The sequence below is a fragment of the Meriones unguiculatus genome, chromosome 1, assembly GCF_030254825.1.
Source record: "Meriones unguiculatus strain TT.TT164.6M chromosome 1, Bangor_MerUng_6.1, whole genome shotgun sequence".
In the NCBI taxonomy this organism is placed as follows: Eukaryota; Metazoa; Chordata; class Mammalia; order Rodentia; family Muridae; genus Meriones; species Meriones unguiculatus.
The window spans coordinates 170,066,687-170,085,837 of NC_083349.1; the positions used below are offsets into that span (position 1 = coordinate 170,066,687).

Sequence of the window (19,151 nt, forward strand, 5' to 3'; positions counted from 1 at the left end):
TTTTTAAAATTACGGTTTACTTGGGATTTTGTTTGTTTGCCTGTTTGGTTTATAAAAAAGAAAGAAAGAAAGGTTGTAGAGTTGGATGAGTGGGGAGGTGGAGGAGGTGGGGAGGGTAAACTATATTCAGAATGTATTATCTGAAATTGTTTTCAATAAAACAAACAAACAAAAAAAAAAAAAACAAAGATAGAAAACAATGACAATAAAAGTTTCATTAAATTACCTTGATGGAAGAGTTAGAAGTCTTTGGTTCTGGTTTCTGAATGGATCCTTTCAATTTAAAACTCGTAGATTTTTAACTCTGTGTGCAGTTTTGAATGAGAATGACCTTCATAGGCTCATACATTTAAATGCTTGGGCCTTAGTTGATGGAACAATGTGGGAAGGATTAGGGGGTGTGGCTTTGTTGGAGGAGGTGTGTCACTGGGGAATGTGCTTTGATGCTTCAAAGGCTGACAGTGTTCCTAGGTAGTTTTCTCTGCTTTGAACTTCTGCAAAAAGGCATAAGCTCTCAGCTACTGCTCTAGCACCCTGTCTTTCTGCTTGCTGCCGTTCTCCCTGTTCTGTTGATCATGGACTCTAACCCTAACCCTCTAAATAAATGCTTTCTTTTACAAGTTTTCTTGGTCATGGCGTCTTACCACAGTGGTAGAAAAGTAACTAAGAAACTCTGAGAATTTCACATTTTCTCCTTTCGTTTTCCAATTCTGTCTAGAACTTCTCAGTACTGTCTTGGTTCTCTGTGAAGTGGTGGGTGTTATGGTGAAACATAACTTTAATCTCAACATTTGGAAGACAGAGGCAGGTAAACCTCTGTGAATTCAAGTCTGCATGGTGAGATTCTAGGAAACCAAACCAAACTAAACCAACAAAAAATGGGTAACAGGAAGATTTTGTTCAGCGCTATGCCTAAAAGAGAATTTGGGGAGGAATCTGGAAAGATTGGATGAGGTGGCTAGCTTGACATCCTCTGTGATGGAGAGAGGGAAGACAAGTTGAAAAGGGTACCACCTACAGTCTTTCATTTTTGAGCCGAATTTCCTTGTTTGAGTCTCAACCCTTTTAAGAACTGGTCTGTCTTGATGCCTCTGCTTCAGACAATGGCTGAGAACAGCCTTAGAGCAAAGCTGTGGTAGAATTTATTGTGTGTATGTACCTGCAGGTGCCCATGTACAGGGTCATGACTGCCACTGCTTTACGGTGTACATTTGGTATGCAGACCTAAATCTCCCACGTCAGACCTATTCTTTTGGTGTCTGTTCCATCCTGAGCTGTCCTAGCTACGTTTCACACCTTTTTCCTGTCATAAGACTTTATACTCCCAGGTGCATCCTCCCCCTGCCCCTCTTTTTCCGGTGCTTGTTCTTATCTATAATATCATCTCAATTTATTTTGCCCTTTGCTTTGTCTCTGCTGACCCCGGGCTTTGTCAGAGTCTCTTTCATGTTAGAGCTTTTCCGCAGATGTCTGATGACCCCGGCTGCCTGGCATGGAAGAGAGTGGCGCTGAGTGAAGGAGTGAGGAAGGGGCTGCATTTGATCCTGCCAGATGGAGGGACCTCAAGAAGTCAATACAGAGACAGTGTCTTTCTTCTTGGCCCAGGGCTTCCTTATTAGGACTTCTTCTAATGCCAGGGTCCAGCATATAAGGTCAGAGCTTGGAAAAGTAGGTGTGGACCTCTTTTTAGGCAGTTTGGAATTTTCACAGAGCATCAACATTGCACTATAGACGATAAGCTGTAACTGAAGAAGCCAAGTTTACATCCTTTCTAGTTTTTTGTAGAGTAAACCTCAAATCCTAGGCTGGGAAACCAGTTTCCTAAAGGTTTTCTTTTCTTTTCTTTTCTTTTCTTTTCTTTTCTTTTCTTTTCTTTTCTTTTCTTTTCTTTTCTTTTCTTTTCTTTTCTTTTCTTTTCTTTTCTTTCCTTGACAGGATCTAAGTAGCTGTATCCCTCTTAGAATTTGCTATAGAGTTGAGGCTGGCCTTGAATCACAGAGATCCATCTCTCTTTGCTTCCTGAGTGTTGACATTAAAGGTGTGCACCACTATGCCTAACTTTTGTAAGGATTTTCAATCAGTATTTCTGTTTTTAGCCATAAGTATCAGTCCTGCTCAGAGGTACCTGGTGTCTTTAGCAACTCTGGTTTGGGCTTGAGGAGCTTGCAATTTTCTCTCTGAATACTTTTACCCACAGTTCTGAGCTTAGCTTTCACACTGTGCTCTCTTCACTTGTTTTCCACCTTCTTTATTTTAATCTATCTATCTATCTATCTATCTATCTATCTATCTATCTATCTATCTATCTATCTATCATCTATCTATTTTTGGTTTTTCTCAGTGTAGCCTGTAGATGAAGCTGGCCTCAAACTCACAGAGGTCTGTCTGTCTCTGCCTCCCTAAGAGCTGGGATTACAGGCATGTGCCACTATGCCCGACTTAGGTTTTCCAGCTTCTTAAACCTGCCAAAAATCTTTTGACTACTGTTTTCTCTTTTCTGATTCCTCATAGCTTTCTGCTTTTGGGATTCTTTACTCCATTTGTCTTTAAAACAGCAGCACTCGTTTTAGTCTATTATATTTTCATTTTCATATTCTTCCAGATTTCTTTCTTGATTTACCCAAAGGATGAGTTCTGCACAGAATATTTATGGATCCATTAAGTCTACAGTTACAAGCGATTTTTAATGAATTAGATCAGTGGAGGATCAGAGACTCAAAGCTTTATTCTCCACCCTAGAGACATTTCATCTGCTCCACAGATAATTCTGTCCACGAATCAGCCATTGGGGGTGCTTCCTCATCATTGGCAGGCCTGCATTTTAATTTCAGCTTATTCGCAAACTGAATGTATCCAGAAGCAGGTATCTCTCTGTTTATGCATCAGTAAAAGTCAAGGGTCCCTAACAGGCGAACTGGGATGCTGTGTGCAGAGTCCTTGAACAGCCCTGTGAGTTCTTGACCAGGCAGAAGTCACCTTGACAGCCTTGCTGGAATTGGGAGCTGCACCTTGGCTGTCCTCCAAGCCCCTCCTACTCCTCCAGCCTAGTGTTTGGCTCTGCTTTGCAAAGTCCTCTCTGCTTTCCCAGGCTGTTCCCACCTCCAAAGGTTCTGGCCCTGAAAACGTATCACTATTTCTCTTAGTTGTATGCGTAGATCTTCTGTGTTTTCCTAAGTCATGTAGATACTTCTAAAGGCTTTTGGCTTCTCTAAACAACTTCTGTAGGGACATTTAGTGGCCATGGAACAATATGTTCAAAATGTTCTAAATTTACTAACTTTGATTGCACTCAGGTGCTGGGTGAGGTGCTGCCTAAGACATTCCTCTACGTCAGCAGAGCCAGCATGGTTAGACGTATAGGACAGGAGATGGGGTGCAGCCCTCCTCACTTGGCCTCCAAGTGCTATGGAATGGAGACCTAGGCTGCAGAAAGAGATAAAATCCCAATGGGGGCTGGAGCTGGAGCAGACAGTGGGTAGGAGGAAGGATGGGCAGAACAGCCACGTGGGTTTCACAGAAGGTGTGACATCTATCAGGTCAGTCGGCTTTGCTTACTTTCATAAGCATCAAGATTTGTGGAACCGGGAGAATGCATCAGCCCTGCCCTCTTCTGTTGCTTAGCAACGAACGGGTTTCTTTTTCATTCCCTGCAGGTGCAAAGGGGCCCAGTTTTGAAGGTAGGGAACAAGAGGGCGGTGGACAAAGTTAAGGTCACTACCTGGTCAGCATAATAATGAGACAATCTGGTGCTGTGCAAGAGGCACCTGCCTTGAAAATAAATGAGGCAGTTAAGAAAACGTTTATTTTCCTCATTTGGGGCTTATTCTTCATGTCTGATAAGCACTGTTTATCTTTGAGCTCTATGTGTTTGTATACATGTTTGCCTTGCCACAGTCATCTGCTGTGTGTCTGAGAGGATAGAAAAGCAGACCCACACAGTTCACAGAGGCAGGCAGGCAGAATGTGAGCACATGAGGGTACTGCTTCGAATGATGGTTTGATATTCCTAAGATATTCAGTTGGATCCCAATGACTCTCTTGTCAAGCTCTATGATGTTTCCTGTCTTGTCTGAACAAGCCAGTGTGCTTTTCCACGTCCTCTATGAAACAGACCAAAAAATGAGATTAATGGTGTAATTTAATCTCATGGTTTATTAGCAGATGTGCCCAATTGAGAGAAAGGTGAGAGGAAGCCAGAAGTAACCAAAGAGTGAGTTAGGGCTGACTGAATGAAGGAGAGGGAGAAAGGCAGATTGGTGGAAGTATTCTGGACCACTGTAGAGACTGAAGAAGAGCCGGATGGCCATGAAGGGTTTCTCTTTAGCATTCTGCTGTACTGAGTCAAGGGCGTGGGCTTGAGCATGGCTCTCCTTGCATTTGGAGGTCTTCAGAGGTTGTCTTCAGGAGACTCTATACCAACACTTGAGGAGGTTAGATTGCTTGGAGTTGGGTTGAGGCCAGCTTGGGCCTTGGGACTATTTCATTGGTTGGGGTTGGGGAGATCTAAAAGTTAAGAAGAGAGCCAAACAATGAGGGATGGAGCAAGGAAAAGGAATGAACCTAGGGATGGGGGCATGTAGATAGAAACTAGAGTGCCTGAGGAAAACTTGTATTGAAGTATAGTTTACATGTAGGGAGAGCTTTGAGTCTCTGCTCTGTTTTCCCCTGTGCCAGATGACTGCTGAATGGGAAAAGCCTCCAATCAAACTTGGCATGGGAAATGCTGCCAAAAGTGATTTTACTTCCAGTTGTGTGTTTGTCTTCCAGTTGTGTTCTTGGATTTCTATAACAAAACACATGAGACTGGGTAATTCACAAGCAACAGATATTTACTTCTACAGTTCTAAAGGATTGAAAGCCCAAAACTGGGGCAATGGTAGATTTTGGAAGCCTGTCTACCTGTTCAAGATGGCACCTTCAATTCTGTGTCTTCACACTGTAGAAGACAGAAAGGCAGAAAGTAGATGGATTCTGTGTCCTCACGGCAGAAGGACATCATCTAGCCCTCCTCCAAAGGTCAGGATCCTATCCTTCGGGGCTTTGCCCTCATGACTTAACCACCCCTTACCGGCTCCACTTTTTAAGATTATCACGTTGTCAATTCCATGTCAACGTGTAAGACCACAGCAATCTACTACGTTCTTTCTCCCTTTCTACAACACACAGCTGTTCAACCATGTAATTCTGCATTTGTTTCCATTTCCTTGTGGTAAACATTGCTGTGTGTCAGTTCTCCTCTAGAAGGCAGTTTCTGCATGATTTTCCTCAGGAAGATTAGAACAAAAGTCTGTTCATCCCTGAAAGGACAACTGGTGACAGACAAAAGAAACACTCTTACCCAAGTCTAACTTGATGAACCAATGGGGGTAATTGGGGTTATTTACAAGGGGCTAGATGAAGCTTACATATAGAACTGTGGGAGACTCAGGTAGTTGTATTACAAAAAACCCACTCTAGCATGATTGACAGCTCACGAAAGCTACATCACCAAAGTATCTCCTCTCCACTCCCAGTTATTTCTGTCTACAAAGTTCTGAGTCTTGCAATTTTCTTGTGAGTTTTGTGAGCCTCCATTCTTCCCCTTGGTGGAAAGTTTCAATATGGGAGAAATGACCATGTAGTAGCTATAGTGTCAGAGCCATTGGCCAGTGTCTGAGCTGAGGTTCTTCTTGGGCCTTTTGCTCCTTATCTTGCTTCCACTCCTGAGCCACACCAGTATCTCCATGTTGTTGGGTAGTGAAACTATGCTTAGGTGACCACTGCTTTTCCTGCAAGACGGCAGCTTCTCCATGCATCTGGTGGTGATGTAAGTGTTCAGAGAGGACATTGCATCCTAAAGGGGCACCTAGAACAACTTAAAAGGGATCTAGGCTCTGAGGTAGGTGTGACTTCAGGGGGTAGAAAACATTTATGCCATTGAACTTCACACAATGCCACAACATCTCACTCATTCAGAGTACAGACTTTGAAGGGCTGGTAAGGAGTTAGGTAACTTGTGTCAGGTAGAAGCTGGTAGATCAAGGTTTCTACCCTGCCTGTTTCCTCAAGAGTCTGTGCTATAAATACCAACATTGCAGTATAACTATGATGGTGTAGAAGGACCACTGGAAGGTCAGGTTAGCCTGACCTTCTAGGACAGCACAGTGAATACCAGGCAAATGACACTTTGGAGGGGCTCCTTGAGTACCCTGAATTCCCACTTTGGAGCACCCTGGCCCTTGTGTACTCTTTTATGTGATGTGGACATTGCCGCACGAGAAGGCCTTCCTTCTGGTTCCAAGCCCCGGCTCCAATAAACCAGTCTCTTAATTATCTTGGCAGCTCAACACCTTTGGTGTATCTCACTCATTTAATGCCACGCCTACTCTTGTTGGATCCGGTTATAAAGTAAACCATGTTCTTTGAGAACGGCTGCATATAGATGAGTCAGTAGCCAGTCTAAGCTGACCCACAGATATAAAATCAAGGCACTGAGTACCTTCGGCTGGGGCACTTAAACTCTCAAAGGTGCAAGAAACTTGTTCACATCAACCACCTGGCTGCTTTCTTTGGGACCAAGAAAATGAACGTTTGTCTCCACATTCACCCCAGCCATCCATGAGGTAAGAGGAGAAACATCTTATTGCCTCTTTGCAGGAAAAAACTACTTAATTCTCATGGAAGCTTACCCTTTTTTCTTCCCCTACCTGTAATCTAGACAGATCTGCCCCTTCCTGCCCAGGGGATAAGAAGTGGTTTTGAATCACTTGTTGCCTTTGATCTGCTGGTTACAGGTAGATTAGTGGAGGGATTACACATTCTGCCTTCCCTTGGCCACCTCAAGGCTCTGAGGCTGGAAGGCTCTGAATCTGATTGCATCACTGTTGAGCAGCAGGGCCCAAGGAAGAGCTTCTGTGTCCAGTAGGGCTCCCCTCAGAACTTTTCTGCCTTGAAGGCAGAGGATACAGGTGCTACTGAAGACTCATGTAGCAAAGGCAAGTTACAAGTTATATGACATTTTGTTTCAGGCAAAAGCTTCATGTTCTCACATGGCACTTTGTGGAATTTTGTAGTGCATTTTAAGTGCAGGCATTTAGATCTCTCATTTGTTCAGCATCCTAAATATTGTCCTGACAAATGTTCTGGGTGGTATCGATGCCAATTGGTTCTCTACAATCTGCACGGGGCTCTTTCTCTAAATATCTGTCTTTTATGGATTCTGTTCATCACTACTCAAAAGAAGGTGGCCATTTGTAATCCGACATTTAGGGAAAAGGGCTCAGTACTCAGAGCAGAACACAGGGAGTATGGAAGGAAGTGAGGGTAGTCAAGGGCTCCCCAGACACTCCTGTGCTATGGGGTTTCTCATAGGCCCCTGCTGAGTCTGCTTCATCCTATATGCCATTTTGTGTGAATGTGTTCTCACGCAGTCAATTAACTGTAGCTTTTCAAATCACAATGAGATAGGATTAATTGGGAAAATATCTGTCATGCCAAGTTTTTCCTGCCATTTTCTTTTCTTTGACACTCAAGTCATGGAGATGCGTTTCCTTCTACACAAGGAAGTGATCAAGTCCTTTCAGGCTGAAGACTCAACCTGTAAAGAAGCAGAGAACACAAATTGCTCATGACAGTCTTGGACTTTTGGTGCTGTTGGTGGCTTCGGTTTGCTTTGACTGATTGTTAAAAGCAATTATAATGCAAGATGCTCATGATGGTCACACATGCTCTGCTCTGGAAAGCCAAGTCAGAATCCCCCATGCATGGCTCATTCCTTTCCTCTGCCAGGTGTTTTTGGTACTAGGTTACAAATCTATCAGGGACCTTTTCATAGCTTGGTGATTTCCCGAAGGTCTGGCTGTGACTCACGTGTTTTGCCTGTTCTCTGCTCTAGAGTTTTTAGGGACAAATGGCTTCCCAACCTTGTACAGAACTTTCTCTGGGATGACTTATATATCCTGGCACATTGATCCTTACCTAACCCACATTTGACTTCTCTTCCTCTATAATCAAACATGCTTTTGATGGCACTTGTCTTTTTTTTTTTCACTCTTATACTCATTAATATTATTAGGTGTTCTGTTTTTCGATCTTCTTATATGTTTCCACAAGCATCAATAAGCAAACTTAGAGTGCTCTGAAAACTATGCTAGGTCCTGGGACAACACTTCACAGCCAGACAAGTGTTTGTAATTGGTAGCATTGCTGTGGTGTCCCGGTACTTACAGCCTATGTTACTTGTGTGGTGCATGTGGCAGAAATTCCATGGAGGTCTGGGGCTTTTGCACAGTGGGACAGTCATAGAATCATGGCCGAGTGAAAGTGCAGTGCACTGCACTTTGTCAGTAGAAGACTTCAAAAGCACACAGTCCTAAAAGCCTTAGGTAGATAGGATGGTAACTGATAGGGGCAAGAGAAAGCACGTTCCAGAATAAGGAAATGGCATTCACAAAGGCATATAGGCACATATGAGGTACATTAAGCCAGTACAGCAGGGTTGGGAGTGAGAGTGGATGGGTAGTGCAAGACAAGAGAAGCCACAGGGTACACAGGACAGAAGGCCCACATGAGGGGATGAGGGTAAGGGCTTAGCCTCTCTGTGGAAAGGAGGCTTTGAGTACAAGGTAGGCTGGGAAAAAGCCAGGAGGACACTAGGATCAGAATGCTTAAGATCTACCTGCTGACTGGCTGTTGTTGGGGACTGGGAAGAATGGAGTAAAGCTGGAGACCTGGCAAGGTCCCCAGAGTTCACATGATGAGTGAGCAGACTTTGAATGGCAATGAGCATTTTTCCTTACACTTAATCTCCATGCCTCCATGCGGGCTGCAGCTTCAGAGAGAAGGAGTATGAGACAGGTTAGGCAGCGGATCTGATTTGCTGAGTCCTCTTGCTGTTCCACATCTCTGAAATGCAATTGTCTGGGGAGAAGGTACAGCCTGTCTCTTTCCCCGTGGGTACTTGGGCCCTAAGTGAGACATTGTGTTGGATCTAGAGTCAGTTTGGCTTCTGGGTACTAAACCCTCAGTGGCCCCGTAGGACACAGAAGTGACTCCATGAGGCAGCCTAAGGTAGAGTCGATGCCAGGAGTCACAGCACAGTTGCTGAACAACAGAGCGCTTCTGTTAGTACATCTACTCCAAATTGCCTGAGTCAGGTCCACACAAGTGTTCTGGGGGATCATTCCTCCTAAGAATGATGCTGCTTAGGCCTCCCTCAGCAGTGAGGTAAAAGGAAATTGAGACAATGCCCCCTGAGTTTTTCCTGCTTGGCTGCATGGAGCTTGAATGGTGTTTGTATGATCTGCTGTGTATGGGGACAAGGTTGTTGAGCCTGCTACTTCAGATCCTCACTAACCTCCAGAGTCACAGGGATCAATGTTTGAGACCCATTATATCCTTCAGAGTTCTCTGCTTGGGAAGCACTGGGCCAAACCCTGGTATGTATGGAGCTGGGATTCATACCTGGGGTTTCATGGGGACCCCAGGACCCCCATTCATCCTTTATCCTTTCCCTTTTCAGGTGAGGTCATTCAGAGGCTTTGAAATGCCAGATAAAAGTCCCATGGTACAGAATGCCTGGAAATTCAGTGATCTTGGCTCTAAGTCCTGGCCTACTTTAGACAGCCACTGTAAAACAGCTACCTCAGGGTCTTGGCCCCTCGAACTGAAAACTGAATTGACCCTTAAGGGCCTGACAGAGACCCAAAGGGATTCTAGCTTAGCTTTTGTAATACCTAAGAAAAGGCAAACCCAGGCCCTCAAAGGAAGGTAGATAGTACTGTCCTGTTTTTCTTCAACTCTCACATCAAGGCCTGAATCTGTCTTTTCAAATAAGATCATCCCCACCTGATGGGCTGAGAAAAGGCAGTACAGATTATGAGGACACAGACAAAAGCAGGAGTACAGAGAGGATCTTCCCAGTCTACTCTGTCTCCAGGAACATGTATGATTCATGAACGTTAGCTCTGCTCTGAAAGGGCAAAGAATGGGTAATGGACTTTGAAAGTGAATGACAGAGCTGGAAAAACAAAACTGGAAAAAACAAAACTGAATATGAACAAGCAAAATCTTCAAAGGAAAAAAAAGGTAGAAGAAACAGTCAGCGTGGAAGAGTCTTGGAAAAGTCAATGGTGATGGAGAGTTGACTTAGGTCATAGGAGTCTGTGCTTCAGCTTGGAAGAGCCTGAGCCTTATCATGAAGGATGGTAGAGGCAGTCTCTAAGCCCTCCCATTGCCTTGTTAGGATCTTCCAGCAAATGGGAAGGGGAGCAAGGCTGTTCCACAGATACTGGAACCTTTTTAAGGAAGTAGTAGCAAAGAGCTGGAGGGATGGCTCAGTGGTAAAAGCACCTGCCACTTTTGTAGATATTCTGTTTGGTTCCCAGCATCCAAATTGGGTGGCTCACAGCTGCCTGTAAATCCAGTCCCAGGAGGATTTTGCTGCCTCTGGTCTCCAGGGGCACCTGGACTTGTATAGACAGACCTACACACAGACACACATATATACAGGGGCAAAGAATAAAAAAATACTGTAAGTCTTAGAAATGGCAGCAAGAACCCAAGGATGATACAAATGATAGGCAACTTTAGAAATACTGACAACCCCAAAATGCTGCACCTCACTTAATTGCTCCTCAAAACTCCTGTAAGTGCTCTAGCTACATCCAGTCACAAATATCTCAAAAACACTGCCTTAAATCTTTGAGCCCAGCCTATCCATTGCAGGAAAGAAGAGACCAAGGCCCACAGTACAGTGGTAACTTGCTCATGGGTTCCAAAAAAGAGAGTCTGAATTCCCTTAGCAAAGCCTTAGATCAGCAAGTTCATCTCTCAAAGGAGCACATTACCTTCTTGAATCACTGCCCCAGGAAGGAGTGGATGTCTACTCTGTCCTGTGTTCTGCATGTAGGATGCTTGCAAACCTTGCATACGACTTAGATTCATGGGGACCACCTTTGCTTCTGAGAGAAGATTCTTGTTCAATTCCCTAAGATAAAGTACTTTCCACTGAGAATTTTTCAAGTGTGTCCTCTTCTCCAGTTGCACCAACACTGTGTTTCTGTCTCAGATGCAGAAATTGTGTTTACCAGAATACGTCAGTGTATCCCCAGGGAGATGATTTAAATATGTACCAAGTGCTATTTGAAAGCAACAGGTTAATATGGTGTTTTTCTGCAGAATCAGGGCAAGCAAAACTCTCTCAGGTGACTGCCCCTAAGGGAAATCTCATGGTTCGTTGCCCTTGATTAAATTCTTGGGAGCTTTCTGGCTCTTTCCACATCAGCCATTTGTCCTTGAAGAGTGAACTTGGCAAATGTGAGCGACTGCTATTAGTGTCTCATGGAAAAAATGTGCATAAAATTTGAACCCATGGAGTCGAGTTCAATGATGAGATATTCAGAGAGATTAGAGGATCCAGCCTCATGCTTATCGGCACAGTCAACATTTTATTCTTATGTTATTGGGAGTAGAGCTACCTACAGTTATGCATGGAGTATAGAATCTGAATTGTGTTCAGAGATAAGGTACAGGTCATGTCATAGGGTCATTCTAGAAGACCCACAGGAAGCCATGCCCTGCTGGCCATTGTAAGGTGTGAGGAAAGGTCTGGCCTGCAAAACTATCTCATTGCAAGCACAGATAGGTATAAGGTATGAGGGCTGCCAATGTTAGGTAGCTAGCAAGATATTTGCAGATGTGGAAGACATTGAGGATGGACCCATCCCTCTCTGTTTCCCTGGTAACACTAAGAATAGAAGTATCACAATTATCTCCTAATGATTTAAACTACCTTACGAAAAGCTGGAGCTTCAAAGGTTTTTTGAAGCCTACTAAAAGAACTGGCCCCTGGCTCAAAGAATGGAGTGTGAGCTCTAAGCTCTACCTAGGGTTCAGGTGTGACATTCCAGGCTTCCCTCAAAACATCACTACTTTTGTCCCTTTCCTGTCAATCACCTAGAAAACCCCACCCCACAGGAAGTTGCCCAAGATGCTTAAAGAAGGAATATAAAGACTACTTTCTAATGTAAGTCTGGGCAGTGGCCCCTTCAGGGATGGCCCACCCTCTCCCTTGGGGGTGCGTCACATAATTAAACTCCACCATCATTTGAAATAAAGCCTGTGTTCTTTCTGCACTCTACACTTGAGCCAAACGGAGCAGAATGAGACAACCTCTTGGAGTTCCTTGTCTCCTTGTGGTAAGGCTGGGACTCCTCTCTTTGGTAGACCTCCTGGAACTCTTCCTGCCTACAGCTCCTCTCTGTGTATGCACATCTGTGCCTGGCTACAGGATCCTTCCCATTTTTCTACTATACAGCATGCCCTGGATCATCAGTTCTTGCTCCAAATGTACCTTTGTCTCCTGCTATTGTTATACCCAGTTCGTGAGCCCCCAAAAGATCTCCAGGAATCGACTCCGTTGCAAAACACATGAGGGTCTTTTTATTGAAAATTACAAGCTGCAGTTTGGGCTACACAGCCCCACCGCCAAAGCGGTGCCCCAGGTTAGTTGGGTGATTTATAGATTCTGGTACATCCCAGCATGCCCAAGGCAGGGGCAATTCCTGCCTGGCAAGCATCTATTGGTCAAGGTGCTACATTTTGAATCGATTGGCTATAGGAAGGTTCCCAGACTATTGATCATGACCAGGTGTCCCTCCCTAGGGGGAGGGTCCAGTTTCCTAGCAATTGTATCTCTAGTGGGTGGGGAAAGAACGCAGCGAGGCCGTCCTTCTCCTCAGGGCATTTACTAACTATACCGCGCCTACTCTATGTCTTAATGATCCCTGCTACCTTATCTTTTGGTCTCTCACTATCTCCCTGATAATCTAACTCAGGTGTCTTTTATCAAAAATAGGACTGGCTACACTGGACCTGTTCAGTGTTTTCTGGCTGTTTCTCTTACCAGCTGATAATGTCAGTGTGTTTTCTGAAACTTGATACCAGATCTTCATGGTGTGGGGTTTTCTGGTTTTGAGACATTTTTACTTAATATTACCTAATATATTTTACTGGGTCTAAAGGGAACTTGAAAGTTTTCCGAGGATATACTGTGCCAATATAGGGCAAATATAGGCCTCTTTCTGGGTTTCTTCTAGATTATTCCTGATATTTAAAGAAAGAAAATTAAATTAGAGCTATACCTGGGACAGGAAATCATACCTCTTCTTTTCTATAGCTACAAAAAAGACAAATACTGATCCTTGCTTGTCAGATTGACTGGTGGGTTCTGGTCTTTGCTGACTAAAGGCACCTCTGGATCTGGGGAGTGTGCGCCTCAACTTCCAACAAGATTTTGGGCCTTGATCCTTGCCAAAATTACTCCTGAATTAGCAGACCACACTATTGTAGATTGCCAGGCAATGTGTAGGTCCTGACCCCGTCAGCCAGGAATGCTGACAAAAGCCCCCACGGTTTGCTCTTTTTGCCTTCTTTGATGCAAATTCCTCTTCAGTTCCTGCCCTCAGATGGATCCTTTATAATTAGAACAGAATTGATCCACAACCTTAAGGAGGAAAATAATTTTTTAAAGAATGTGGATCCACATGGCCAAACAAAAAGCTTGATGGGTTGAAAGAATAGCCAGAATAAGGTAGTCTAGATTCTAAAGCTATTTTACAACTAGACTGCTCTTGTAAATGACTACCAAATTCTCTAAGCTACCTTTTGTATGAACTCTCATTATTTTAAGAAAAGATCCAAATTTATTCCCTAGTTGTAAAGCTAATCCAGAATTCATTGCTCTCTTTAAATAAGATGGGTTCAACCAGTTGACAAATACCCCTTCCTTGGAGTATTCTTCTAGTAAACCAAGATTGATAATCTTGACAGCCCCCCTGCAGTAGAAACCCAGTGCCCCATATTTAGACACATTTAATGCTACTCTAACTCATCCTGCCTACATCTGTCTCCTTCAAGAGCTGGTTAGGAAATCTGAATGCCGTAGGGCCCAACAGTCATTCTCTATTCCGTATCTTCAATCAAATAGGACCTAGATAGTTTCTGAAATGATCCTAAAATATAGGGTTTTGAGATCTGTCACACAATTCTGAGCTTTCTTAAAAAGATGTATAAGAAGAACCTTAACTGGTCCTGAAAAAAAGCAGAGTAGTTCAGATGGGCAGATGGTGTATGACAGAGTCCAGAGACCTGGCAGGACCTCAGTACTTCCTGTGTATTTTGGGCAATATAATACTGTAGGCGACACAAATGAAGATGAGACACTACATTGTCAGTTTATTTCCCCCCTTTTTTCATGAGATCGGGGGATTTCTCTAAGAAGTTCTGGCTATCCTGGAACTCTGTATGTAGACAAGGCTAGCCTTGAACTCACAAAGATTCACCTGCTTTGCCTCTCAAATGCTGGGACTAGAGGCGAGTGCCATTATGCCTGGTGCATTGTCTGTACACTTAAAGGACTGAAAACGATTAAAGGTAAAAACCAATAAATCAAGCTAAACTGACAGCTACTGACCCAATGAAAACATTGTTGCTTTTTAAATTTTATTTTAAAAATTTATTTTTATTTTTCAAGTTTATGTTCATGTGTGTGTTTGTTTATGTGAATGCGTGCTAACTGTATGTGTGTGTCCTTGAAGGGTCAAAGAGGGTACTGGGTCCCCTGGAAATGGTGTTCAGAGGGATGTGAGACACCTGATATAGATGAGGATGCGACTTAAGCCCTCCACAAGAGCAGCAGATGCACTTGAACCCATTCTGCTTCCATTTATAGAGGACCTTTCTCTGAGGCAGAGTCCCTTACTCTGTTTCTGATATCAGAAGGAAGTTTAACAAAATTGTCTTTAGGAACAGAGATTCCCCCTGATATCCCATTTAGGCAAATTCTGTTTTCCAGGCTTGGATCAAGATGAAGAACAGAGGATGAAGATGGTGGTAGTGATGATGGTGATGATGGTGATGATGGTGATGATGATAGTGATGATGATGATGGTGATGATGATGGTGATGATGATGATGGTGATGATGATGGTGATGATGATGGTGATGATGGTGATGATGAGAAGAAGAGAAAGAACGAGAGGCATACAGAATTTCTTACAACCTAATGGACACAACTTGAGATCTCCTACGGGCTCCTTTCCTGGAAGAAATACACACAGACAAATGCTATGCCAGCTTACTGGTCTTCCCAAGGCCACTTCTCTTTACCATGTATTCCTTAGTCCTTCTCACAGTTTATCATCACTGTGTTTATTTGGGTCATTTTTATTATCTGTCCAGTTTGCTCTACTTTCCCAAATACTATGAGTCTTGCTAAAGGATGCTATATTCCAGTTCTCACAGGGTTCCCTGTACATGACAGGATTCCAGTAAAAAAGAGAAGGCATCAGAAAGCATGGGAAAGGAAGACAGAAGGAGTGTGAGGGACCAGCCTTCTCCAGGTTTCCCTTACTCCCCTGTAGATGTTAAAATTCACTCATCTTATTGCTCAAATACTGAGGGAACTTATATTTGGACACTAGTTTGGGGTCTGAGTTTCCATTCCATCTCTGCCTCATGGGAACTGTTTAATCTCTCTGGGAGGCAGGTGGTAGTGGAGAGGGGGTGACGGGGTGGGGTTAGGGAGATTTGGAGCTTAGCCATAGAGTAGTACAAACCTGGGATAAGTCCCCAAACAACAGCAATCACCAACGAAACCTCAGTTTCCTCCCTGGTGAAATAAAGTTGGGTATACATACATCAGGGTGCCACTGTGAGGCCTGAATGAATAATTCCTGTTAAACTCAGTTTCTGGTACCACATAGGAAGTCATTCGCTAAGTGCTGGCTCCGGTCTTCAGCAGCAATGTCATACCAAGGAGGAATCAAGTCTCCAATTAGCTGGGCCTTCAGTCTTGTATGAGGGGAATTCATTAACCTGCAGAGAATGTACTGCCAGCCTTCAGGTTTTTGTGAGGATCTAGACAGGGATGCATTTTAGTGAGTTTCACTCATTAGTTAAACCATGACCTAGCTCATTGCAGTTGAGTACTGTGGAAGCTAGTCCCCAGTTTCCTGACTCTGTGAATGCTGTAAACGTGGTCTTTGTAGTCTCTGGTGTCCTTTTGTCTACTGGTGGGTAGACACAGCTAACAATGCTTTGCCATGGAACAATGGTGGCCTTACTTTGTTTGCTTTTCCAGACAGGGTTTCTGTGTGTAGCCCTGGTTGCCTTGGAACTCACTCTGTAGATCAGGCTGGCCTCAAACTCAGAGATCCTCCTGTCTCTGCCTCCCAAGTGCTGGGATTAAGCACATGCACTGCTACTGTCCAGAACCAATTGTAATTGTTGAGCATAGCATGAAGAGTGCCTGAGATAAAGTGAGGCCCATAAAATATCATTCTCCTGATCTGTCCCCAAACTGCTCTGAGGATAAACTAGATTCAAGAGAAGTTCCTGGAACATTCAGGATTTTCAGCCAGTTTAATGCATCCAGTTTCTTCTAATCTTCTAGCCCTTCTGAAAACTATACCTCCTTCCCATATTTTTACTCATTTGACAGTTCGCTCATTCAACACACCCTGGCTGTAGCCAGAAGAATATGTCATACTAGCAGATTGTCAATAAAAATATGGTGGAGTGTCCCTGGCTCATTTAGCTGCTGTGTCTTCTATGTCTTATTATGGGCTCTGTTTTCCTTTCCCCTGCTAGTCTGGAGTAGTTTTTGGTTCTTGGTTCTTTTGCTTGGTCCCACTGTTCTGGCTCATCTTGCCTCATCATCTCCATACTGCTTAGCTTCTTCTTGCTCTCTTTATTCCACATCCATGCTCTTCCATCTCTCCTTTGCCTACTAGTTTTGTTCTTTTTAAACTTTTAAACCTTTGATGAGTTCATAGATGTTAAAACTGAGTAGGTCTTCGGTAATGGAATCAGATACTCAGAAACATGTACATTTCTCATATACGACTTCAAGATGAATGAGATATCTGTGCCTTCAATTTCATGCCACTACATGTCATAAAATGTAAGCTTAGCATAAGAAGATGAAAGGATGCTCATAAGTGCATCTGATGTTCCTGGGGAACTGATGCTTCTCCCATGTATCCTCCTCAGCACTTACTGAATTCAAACATGTGGTTTTCATAATGTCCTAGGTATTTGCTGGGTCACTAGTTAGCTGAGAAACTACAACGGTGTCTTTTTTTCCCCTGGTACCTAGGTTTCAGAGACCACTAGGGCCCCATGGGTAGTGTTGGGTACAAAGGAGTGCCAGCATGCAAGACCTCACACCCATAGTGCATCCTGACTTTTACTGGCTTACTCATTCAGGAAGCCTTTGTAGACAGTGGGCTCTACTTTAGTCTCAATGCTGATCACAGCTTGGGCCTCATACTCCTCAGGAGCCAGAGAGCCAGGAATTTAGTTCCAGCTGAGCACAGTTGCCAATCTCTTCACTATTCCTAGATGTCTTCCTGCCTCTAAGGGGAGCCTTAACAAGGTGGGGCATGCCAGGACTTAGTCCAATGTTGCTGCATGCCTGAAAGCTGATTCTGTGCAACATTGGTGCAGGCTGGAGGGGGTGAGAGAGGGAGAGATAAACAGCAGCTTACTGATCCCCTCCTCCCCCTTCCCTCAGCCCTCATTGGCTAGAAGGGGAAAATGAGGCTAGCCAACCTCCGTCAGGATGCTTGGTCATACCCCAGAGAATACCAGAGCTGGAGTTCTAGCCTGACTTGGACAGGGCTACCTGTGTCAAGGCCAGAGCCCAAAAGGGAGCCTGCACTTGCCCAGCAGGTGGGCTGGGTTAGTTTTGGGCTCAGATTGCTAAAGGCTGACTTTAAATTTCTTCTCCAAGTCATCACACCTTCATGTTGCTGGAGGACCTGCATTTAATTAGGTCATTATGATTTGTGTTAATACAGGTGAGGATTCTTTTTTTGTTTGTTTGGTTTGGTTCTTTTGAGACTGGGTCTCTCTATGTAGACCAGGCTGGCCTTGAACTGGCCTTATCCTTCAAGTGCTAGGATTAAAGGCACCGTGCTCCACCTGAGTATTTTCTTTTAAAGGTTGGCTACTGAACATAGGTGTAGTGCCCCCCTCCCCCTCCCCTCCCCCTCCCCCCAGTGCATTACTGCTGACTCTTGATAATGCCACTCTTCAGGAAGTATGCAAGGACATCAGTCCTCCTTTTGTCCAAGGGACCAGACTCTAGAAGGCCTGTGATACTGAGTCTGGGATTCATGCCATCTTCTGGGTGTTACTCTTTGGAGCAGCAAGATAGGCAGCAGGGGAGGAATGGAGTGGTGGAACTATAAGATAGCGCAGACTTCTGGTTTTACTTTTTTTAATTTTGTAAAATCTATTTCATTATTTGGTATGTATTGGTGCTTTTTATGTGCACGTGCCTCGGAGACCAAAAGAAAGGAATGTGCTCCGGGGACTGGAATTTGCAGATGGTTTTAAGCTTCCATGTGCGTGCTGGAGATTAAACTGCAGTCCTCTGGAAGAGCAGTTAGGCTCTTAACTCCTGAGCCACCTCTCCACTCACAAGAAGAGGTTTTAAGTAGTCCCTCGGACCCTTGAGTTCTTTGGAGAGGCCAGCTTTCATGGGAATGGAAGATTAATGATGCTGAGTTCAGAACCCAAGAGCTGTGAGCAAAGAACAAAATGCTAGAAATAGAAGTGGGAAATGGCCAAGAGCAGAAAGACAAAGAGAAAGAACCAGAAATAATGTATATGATGGGGTGTGGCAAGCACTCTTGTGGGACACCTACCTGCTATGCAGTGACCAGGCCAAGGCCCTGAGAACATCCTCCCATGAACTATGGGTTGGTCAGGGCCCCACGAGTCTTGCCTGGTGTACTAGTGGGGTCTGAACCTTCCATCCCCTCTCCTAGCTAACAGCCCTGGAGGTCTTGAGGAATAGTAAGTACCCTGGAGCTGAAATTCTAGATCATAATCCATCCAGTGTAGCCTGAAGAGGACTCTACTTCCTTGGCTCTACCTGACACTCTCAACCTCCTATGGCTGAGAGAACACAGACCAGAGAGGAAATGCCTCTATAACCAGGGAGCATCTATGTGCATAGAAAGGATGATGCCCAGAGTGATGTTTTCTGTGCTCCAGGATCAAGTAACTGCTTGGTGGTGGTGGTGGTGGTGGGTCACCTGGGGTTCCATAAAGTGTCTGAACAAACTAGGAAGCTGGGTGAAGGTGCAAAGAAGTTTGTTGTA

General features: G+C 44.2%; 1 protein-coding gene across 2 annotated transcripts in view; it reads left to right on the forward strand.

Annotated features, from left to right (window-relative positions):
• Positions 1 to 6,405: 6,405 nt before the first annotated feature.
• Kcnj1 (potassium inwardly rectifying channel subfamily J member 1) overlaps positions 6,406 to 19,151 on the forward strand; it is a 31,171-nt gene continuing 18,425 nt past the window's right edge. For both annotated transcript variants that reach the window (XM_060371411.1, XM_021651585.2), the window contains exon 1: positions 6,406 to 6,602. The gene's annotated coding sequence lies outside the window, so the exon portion shown is untranslated. The remainder of the gene's footprint in view (positions 6,603 to 19,151) is intronic.